The sequence below is a fragment of the Eleginops maclovinus genome, chromosome 4 (assembly GCF_036324505.1).
Source record: "Eleginops maclovinus isolate JMC-PN-2008 ecotype Puerto Natales chromosome 4, JC_Emac_rtc_rv5, whole genome shotgun sequence".
Lineage (NCBI taxonomy): Eukaryota > Metazoa > Chordata > Actinopteri > Perciformes > Eleginopidae > Eleginops > Eleginops maclovinus.
Genome location: NC_086352.1, coordinates 4282396 through 4292395, shown reverse-complemented (window position 1 = coordinate 4292395; position 10000 = coordinate 4282396).

Genomic DNA, 10000 nt, shown 5'->3' with positions numbered 1-10000 from the left:
GTACAGCAGGAGTAAACATGTGTACAGCAGGAGTAAACATGTGTACAGCAGGAGTAAACATGTGTACAGCAGGAGTAAACATGTGTACAGCAGGAGTAAACATGTGTACAGCAGGAGTAAACATGTGTACAGCAGGAGTAAACATGTGTACAGCAGGAGTAAACATGTGTACAGCAGGAGTAAACATGTGTACAGCAGGAGTAAACATGTGTACAGCAGGAATAAACATGTGTACAGCAGGAGTAAACATGTGTACAGCAGGAGTAAACATGTGTACAGCAGGAGTAAACATGTGTACAGCAGTACAGCAGGAGTAAACATGTGTACAGCAGGAGTAAACATGTATACAGCAGGAGTAAACATGTGTACAGCAGGAGTAAACATGTGTACAGCAGGAGTAAACATGTGTACAGCAGTACAGCAGGAGTAAACATGTGTACAGCAGGAGTAAACATGTGTACAGCAGTACAGCAGGAGTAAACATGTGTACAGCAGGAGTAAACATGTGTACAGCAGGAGTAAACATGTGTACAGCAGTACAGCAGGAGTAAACATGTGTACAGCAGGAGTAACATGTGTACAGCAGGAGTAAACATGTGTACAGCAGTACAGCAGGAGTAAACATGTGTACAGCAGGAGTAAACATGTGTACAGCAGGAGTAACATGAGTAACAGCAGTACAGCAGGAGTAAACATGTGTACAGCAGGAGTAAACATGTGTACAGCAGTTACAGCAGGAGTAAACATTTTGTACAGCAGGAGTAAAATGTGTACAGCAGGGAGGGAAACATTGGTACGAGTACAGCAGAGTAAACATGTGTACGCAAGAGTAACATGTGTACAGCAGGAGGGAAAACATGTGTACAGCAGTACAGCAGGAGTAACATGTGTAAGGTTTCAGCAGGAGTAAACATGTGTACAGCAGGAGTAAACATGTGTACGCAGGAGTAAACATTGTACAGCAGGAGTAAACATGTGTCAGCAGGAGTAAACATGTTTTACGCAGTACAGAGGAGTAAAAATGTGTACAGCAGTACAGCAGGAGTAAACATGTGTACAGCTGTACAGCAGGAGTAAACCATGTGATACAGCAGGAGGTTAAACATGTGTACAGCAGGAAGTAAACATGTGCTACAGCAGGAGGGTAAAACATGTGACAGCAGTACAGCAGGAGTAAACATGTGTACAGCAGGAGTAAACATGTGTACAGCAGGAGTAAACATGTGTACAGCAGGAGTAAACATGTGTACAGCAGGAGTAAACATGTGTACAGCAGGAGTAAACATGTGTACAGCAGGAGTACACATGTGTACAGCAGTTAGTTGTGGTAAGGTTGATGGGGTGGTAACAAATGTGTTTAGGTTAGGGAGGTCAGTCCGGCAAAGATGCCCTCTCTCTGCAATGTTGTATGCCCTATCAGCAGAGCATGTGTAGGGCATCTGGAGCCAGGGCGAATACAGATAAGTCTGAGGTTATGTGCATAGGACAGGTGAGGGATGGTAGATGTGATATAGGATTGAAGGAGCACAAACAATATTTTAGGGTGCTAGGCATAAATCTAGGGATTAAGGATGTAGAAGCAAGGGATATACAGTATGAGGAACTAATGCATAGTGTAGCCAAGACATTGAATTTTTGGAAGTTAAGGAAAGTTAAATTAGGGGTAAGATAGTGGTGGTTAATGGTTTAATAATGAGTAGTTTATATAATGACAGTCTTAGATGTGCCGGAGGGAGCAGTAAAAGAGATAGATCGGTTAGTGAGTGACTTTATATGGGATGGGAGAGGGGTTAGGATAGCGAGGGACGTGTAGAGAATGAGTGTAGGGACGGGGGACTGAAACTAATACATTTGAGGAACAATGGAGACTTAGGCTCCAAAAGGGATGGATCTCCAGAGCCCTGCTTGTTAAAATGTGCAGAGTAAACATGTGTACAGCAGGAGTAAACATGTGTACAGCAGGAGTAAACATGTGTACAGCAGGAGTAAACATGTGTACAGCAGGAGTAAACATGTGTACAGCAGGAGTAAACATGTGTACAGCAGGAGTAAACATGTGTACAGCAGGAGTAAACATGTGTACAGCAGGAGTAAACATGTGTACAGCAGGAGTAAACATGTGTACAGCAGGAGTAAACATGTGTACAGCAGGAGTAAACATGTGTACAGCAGGAGTAAACATGTGTACAGCAGGAATAAACATGTGTACAGCAGGAGTAAACATGTGTACAGCAGGAGTAAACATGTGTACAGCAGGAGTAAACATGTGTACAGCAGTACAGCAGGAGTAAACATGTGTACAGCAGGAGTAAACATGTATACAGCAGGAGTAAACATGTGTACAGCAGGAGTAAACATGTGTACAGCAGGAGTAAACATGTGTACAGCAGTACAGCAGGAGTAAACATGTGTACAGCAAGAGTAAACATGTGTACAGCAGGAGTAAACATGTGTACAGCAGTACAGCAGGAGTAAACATGTGTACAGCAGGAGTAAACATGTGTACAGCAGTACAGCAGGAGTAAACATGTGTACAGCAGGAGTAAACATGTGTACAGCAGGAGTAAACATGTGTACAGCAGGAGTAAACATGTGTACAGCAGGAGTAAACATGTGTACAGCAGGAGTAAACATGTGTACAGCAGGAGTAAACATGTGTACAGCAGTACAGCAGGAGTAAACATGTGTACAGCAAGAGTAAACATGTGTACAGCAGGAGTAAACATGTGTACAGCAGTACAGCAGGAGTAAACATGTGTACAGCAGTACAGCAGGAGTAAACATGTGTACAGCAGTACAGCAGGAGTAAACATGTGTACAGCAGTACAGCAGGAGTAAACATGTGTACAGCAGGAGTAAACATGTGTACAGCAGGAGTAAACATGTGTACAGCAGGAGTAAACATGTGTACAGCAGTACAGCAGGAGTAAACATGTGTACAGCAGGAGTAAACATGTGTACAGCAGGAGTAAACATGTGTACAGCAGGAGTAAACATGTGTACAGCAGGAGTAAACATGTGTACAGCAGGAGTAAACATGTGTACAGCAGGAGTACACATGTGTACAGCAGTTAGTTGTGGTAAGGTTGATGGGGTGGTAACAAATGTGTTTAGGTTAGGGAGGTCAGTCCGGCAAAGATGCCCTCTCTCTGCAATGTTGTATGCCCTATCAGCAGAGCATGTGTAGGGCATCTGGAGCCAGGGCGAATACAGATAAGTCTGAGGTTATGTGCATAGGACAGGTGAGGGATGGTAGATGTGATATGGGATTGAAGGAGCACAAACAATATTTTAGGGTGCTAGGCATAAATCTAGGGATTAAGGATGTAGAAGCAAGGGATATACAGTATGAGGAACTAATGCATAGTGTAGCCAAGACATTGAATTTTTGGAAGTTAAGGAAAGTTAAATTAGGGGTAAGATAGTGGTGGTTAATGGTTTAATAATGAGTAGTTTATATAATGACAGTCTTAGATGTGCCGGAGGGAGCAGTAAAAGAGATAGATCGGTTAGTGAGTGACTTTATATGGGATGGGAGAGGGGTTAGGATAGCGAGGGACGTGTAGAGAATGAGTGTAGGGACGGGGGACTGAAACTAATACATTTAAGGAGGAAAATAAAAACTTTGAGGATAAAAGTAATGACAGAGGTTTTAATAAACAAAAATGACCAAATATGGAAAATATTCCTGGGTGAGTGTAGCGGGGTTCTACTTCATACCTCCACAAACACAGGCATAGTCGGAGCAGTAGTGATGTTACTTTATTTTGCCGGTCTCCCAAAGTGAAAAACAACCATTTACAACAAAAAATGAAAATAGTGGAAAAAGACTGGAAACATCAACAGTTTACCCTGTAACAAGTATTCACCACCAATGGAGTTCCTCATTAACTCTGACATATCATCACGCTTAAACCAACTCTCACTGGGCTTTACAGGTGCTACCTGCTCTGTAGCTTCCCCAGACTGAACCCCGTCCCAGGCCAAAACAGCCCCTTTTAACTGTATAGCCCCTCCCACTGGGCTTAACTTTCTCATACCACCAATAGTTTCATCTCGCAAGCGCGCGAGAATTCACTACTTAACCGGGAGAAATGGTGCGCCCCGTCTTGCCAGCCACTCTTGCCGGAAGAGGAGACGGTGGTGCATATGCCTCCCACACTTGAAGAAATGTCCGTCTAAAATCAGGTTTGTGTAAATGTATGCTTAAATGCAACGAGAACGGCCAAGTGTGCACCCATGGTCGCGCTACTAACACCGAGGAGAAAACAGTTATAATAGTGAGGTTTGTCAACCAAGCATGCAAGAACGGAAGGGAACAGGGAATGTGTGTGAATGTGAACGTGTATGTGTGTGTGTGTGTGTGTGTGTGTGTGTGTGTGTGTATGCGCTGCAGCATGTGACAGAGCCGGTCAGTGACAGAGCCGCTCAGTGACAGTGAGAAAATCTAAAATGTGGAGGGTGTGGGGAAAGTGGGATTTTCATGAAATATAAGAAAGGAAGGTCGGATGGTATGAGTGATTATCAAAGGGAGGTCTTGAATGCATGGGGCGAGTTTCTGGATGTGGTTAGGTATGAATGCGTGAATGTGAAGCAGGTGTGGGAGCAGCCCCTCTTCCTGAATCCAAGGATCACTCATGAGCAGTGTTCCTTATTCAGTCTGCCGATGTGGAGAGCGGGGTTGAGGAGGGTTAGGGACTTAGTGTTAGAGTATGTACCGGGATTTATGAGGGCACAGGTGATAGTGGATGAGGTTAGGGAAATAGATCAGATAATGGGTTTAGGGACAGCTGAAAGTATGCTCGCGAAGATAAAAGTGGGAATGCCGAGTGAATGGTTAAAAATGATTGAGAGTGAATGTAACATAGAGGATGAACTTGAGGTGGAGTTGTTCGCGGGGAAGGGAGATGTGAATGTGAAGTTGGTTGATTTAAAAACAAAGTATGTGTATAAATGGTTAAGAGGGGATGAGATTAGAAGGCCTGCATCAGCGAGTGTGTGGACGTGAATGGTTTGACTGGCAGGAGAATGTGGAGAAATGTGAGTGTGAAGTGGAACAGTATTGAATGGGATCACTTTGACTTGATGTTAAGGCACAATAGGCTGTTTAATAACCTGGTCATTAGTCAATTGGATCCAACAGTTAAGAGAGAATGGGATGTATGTAAGGACCAGGTTGAAACCTGTATGCATGAGTTTGTTGAATGCAGAGAGCTTGTTGAGTACTTTGGAAGGATGAAAGAGTTAGTTAGCAGATGTTGGAATGAATGGTATGTGAGAGAAATGGAATGGAAGGAGTTGTGGTTGTTTGGTGCGATTGTGAAGAAGGATGGATGCAATGTGTCTCTGCTGAATTATGTTCTGAGCCACGCAAGATACGCCGAAAAACTGAGGAGGAACAGTGCCCATTATGAGGGGAGAATATTCAGTGTTTGGAGCATCTTTTGCAGAACTGCAAGAAGAGACATTGAAATGATATATAATCATGTTGACAACGGAACTTTTGAAAATGACTTTTGCAGGGGAGCACACTTCTTTGGTGTCTCTTTCTTTTCTGATTTACAGGTGGATCACGTTGTATGGATCATTTCATGAATGTTGTTGGCAAGAAAGCATGGAAACAAATATAAGATGCTTTATATCATGGATGTTGAGAGGAATGGTCTATGGACCTTATGTTCCCCCAACAGTGGAATAGGACTTTGTTGTGTTTTATTTTGTTATATGATTTTTCATTATTTGGTTTTGGAGAAGGGGGAATTTTATGTTTTTGATTTTGAAGACCAACAGAAGGAAATGTACGTAAATGATCCCAATGTAAAGATAAATAAAATATAAATGTAAATATAAATAAAATATAAATAAAATATAAATGTAAAGATAAATAAAATGTAAATAAAATGTAAATATAAATAAAATATAAATGTAAATATAAATAAAATGTAAATATAAATAAAATATAAATGTAAATATAAATATAAATAAAATGTAAATATAAATAAAATATAAATGTAAATATAAATAAAATGTAAATATAAATAAAATATAAATGTAAATATAAATATAAATAAAATGTAAATATAAATGTCAATAAAATGTAAATCAAATGTAAAATGTAAATCAAATGTAAATATAAATGTAAATATAAATGTAAATATAAATGTAAATATAAATGTAAATATAAATGTAAATATAAATGTAAAATGTAAATCAAAAGTAAATATAAATGTAAATAAAATGTAAATATAAATGTAAATATAAATGTAAATAAAATGTAAATATAAATGTAAATATAAATGTAAATAAAATGTAAATATAAATGTAATATAAATGTAAATAAAATGTAAATATAAATGTAAATATAAATGTAAATATAAATGTAAATAAAATGTAAATAAAATGTAAATATAAATGTAAATAAAATGTAAATATAAATGTAAATAAAAATGTAAATAAAATGTAAATATAAATGTAAATATAAATGTAAATAAAATGTAAATAAAATGTAAATAAAATGTAAATATAAATGTAAATAAAATGTAAATATAAATGTAAATAAAATGTAAATAAAATGTAAATATGCTGTTTTTAGAATAAAACATTGTTTTTAAAGGGAGTGCGGTTGTCTTTCAACCAGAAGGTTGTGGGTTTGATCCCAGCCCTAGCAGTCAACATGTCGATGTATCCTTGGAAAAGATACTTAACCCCGATTTGCTCCCGATGGCCAACGTTGTATGAATTGCGTGTGAAAGGTAGTTACCAAGAGCAAAAAGAGTACTGCTCTGTATGAATGTGTGTGAATGTGTGTGAATGACATGTAGTATGTAAAGCGCTTTGAGGGGTCGAAAAGACTGGATAAAGAGCCATATAAGTACAAGTCCATTTACCATACATTTAGGAACCATCGGGTCCCTTCTCCTAGATCGGTGTCCATAACGAGCTTGGGTTTCTTCTTAGGACTGATAACCCCAGAGGATGAAATCTCCTGACCCTGTTCAGTAATTCAGACGGAGCTGTTGCATAGGACTCAAATAAAAAGATGGAGCAAAGCATTGGCCAACCTGTTGTGGATTGCATTTCGGTTTACCCTGTCAGTATAAAAATAGCAGATGTCTGAATAAATTGTCAGATAAAAATGAGATATCTATATCGTCAGGTCATTGGCTGATCGTCTCTTTGGTCGACTTGTGATCAAACTTCTCAGACAAGGAAAGCTGTTGAAATATCTGGTGACAGTTATTTTTATACAAAAGTGAAGCTTCATCAGATAAAATCAGATTAGATAAACTTTATGTCATCAGAATTTATCTGATGAAGTCTTCTTTATTGATCCCGAACCAGGAAACAGGACGCTCAACCCCACACTCACACACGGTGATGCTCAGAGAGGGAGAGCAAAGGGTTAGGGTTAGGGTTAGGGGTTAGTTGGTCTCCCTTTTTTGCCAGTGCATCAAAGTCTGGAGTTAGTTTTGTTGTGGCAATCCTCAGGACAGATCTGAGGTGTTGGTCAGTTAACTTGGATCTGTGATGGGCTTTGTTGATGTTCATGACGCTAAACGTCTGCTCACACACGTAGGTCGAGCCAAACAACACCAGCATCTTCTGTGCAGTACTCCGGAGGCCTGGAAACGTGGTCTCGTTAAGTGAAGCGTAAAAGTCATTCAGTTGAAGAGACTTGAACTTCTCCTTTAAGACGGAGTCAGACTGAAGATCGATCAGTTCCAATTGCAGCTCCTGCGGTGCTGCTTCGGGGTCTTGTGACAGGGGACAGGACACCAGTTGAAGTGACTTGTCAATTTTTTCAAAATCACAGAACCGATTCAGAGCAAAATTCTCTGTGCAGGTCGTCCAGTGATTTGCAGTATTTCTTCGCATTTCGGGCTGCCTCTTTCTGCACGGCGAGTGTGGGAAAATGTGTGAAAGATTTGTTTGACATTTGCCTGGAGAATAAAACCAGCTTGGATTTGAAGGCTCTCACATTTGTGTGCATGTCGTGCACAAACTGATCTTTCCCCTGTAGCTTCACGTTCAGTTCATTCATGTGTGAAAATATGTCCACAGCAAACGCAAAGTCACAAAGCCAGTTTGTGTCGCTCAGCTCGGGGAATTCGTCGAATTTCCCCATTAACTCCAAAAATGAGCGAATCTCCTCTTTGAGCTCCCAGACTCGTTGAAGCACTTTCCCCAAACTTAACCAGCGGACGCGAGAGTGGTAAAGTAGGTCCTGGTGATCCGCATCAGTTTCTTCCAGGAACGTAATGAACTGGCGATGATTAAGTCCCCTTGCTCGTATCAAGTTAACAAGTTTTACAACTGGACCCACGACGTGATTAAACTGCAATACAGATTTACACAAAGACTCCTGATGAATGATGCAGTGAAGAGAAAGAACATCCTGGTCAGGGTTCTCTTCTTTCACTTTATCCTGGATTCTTTTCAGCAGCCCGACGTTTTTTCCAGTTAAATTTGGCGATCCATCCGTGGTGACATTGGCAAGTTTACTCCAAGGTAGCTTCATTCTCTCGATGACAGCAGACACCTGTTCATATAAGTCCTCTCCTGGCGTTTTCCCTTTCAGTGATTCCATGCTCAAAAGCTCCTCCGTTATCTCAAAACTGTCGTTAATCCCTCGGATAAAAATGAGGAGCTGAGCTGTGTCTTTTATGTCGTTACTTTCATCCATCGCTAGTGAATATAACTTAAAAGACTTCGCCTTTTTGTTTAACTCACTGACTATATCTTCGTCAATCAGTTCCACGCGGCGAGTCACTGTCCTGCGTGATAAACTGATTTTTTCAAACTTGGCTTTGCTCTCCGGACACAAGAGACCTGCTGTCTCTACCATGCATTCTTTCAAAAACTCGCCTTCGGAGAAAGGCTTGCTAGCCTTTGCTAATTTGAATGCCAGCAAATAACTTGCCTTGGCACTTGACTCTTGAATCGCAGTTTGTCGGTGAAAAAAGTTCTGTTGACTCTGTAAATTAGCTGCCAACCTCTGAGCAGTAGCCACCCGTTCTTGTGTTGATTGCTTGCTAGCATAGTTTGCATGCTTCGTGGCAAAGTGACGGCTGATATTGTACTCTTTGAAAACCGCAACAGTTTCTTGGCATATCAGACATACAGCCATTGATCGAACTTCAGTGAAAAAGTATTTTGTTGTCCACTTCTTATTAAACACTCGGCATTCGCTGTCCACTTTCCGTTTCTTTGGTCCGCTCATTTTCACAGAAGGGCTCAAGTGAAAATAAAGAGTGTCGTATTTACCGCACTATAAAGCGGTTTAAAATCCGGTGCGCCTTATGGTGCGGGAATACGGTAATATTCGCCACTCCAATAACGGTTAATGTGGTTAGAGTGCGCCATCTATTGAGGAAACGTGGGCATTGCAGGGAAAGTGGAAAATGAAGGAGTTTTTACTATAATCTGGACAAATTCGGCGGGCCGGATTAAAAAGCCTAACGGGCCGTATGTGGCCCGGGGGCCGTGGTTTGCCCATGTCTGGGTTAAACTCTTACCTTCCATCAGATTTACACTTAATATAACAACCTATAGACCGGTCATTCTTCATGGACACACAGCTGGGTCCAGGTCCAGGTCCAGGTCCAGGTCCAGGTCCAGGTCCAGGTCCAGGTCCAGGTCCAGGTCGGTGCATCCTAATACAAAGTCAGTGGCTGAGTACCATTGACCTGTTTATGAAACTGTAGAGTCTACTTGTTATCAGTTGACATATTAACATATGTGTCAATGTCTAACTTGGACCGGTTCGGACGCGCCCTGCATTCCTACTGGTGACGTGATCTCAGGTTACCATCAGACTAATGCTGATCTACGTGATATCATATGATATGGAATTAACTCAGAGAGAAATTCGACAAGCTTCTTCACATTTATATTTAGAGTCAGCCTGAAGAAACCAGTGTCCTGTCCAGGTAACCACTGACACTGTCCAGGTAACCAGTGACCCAGCACCATGTGATCCCAGTAATCCTGATGCTGGAAA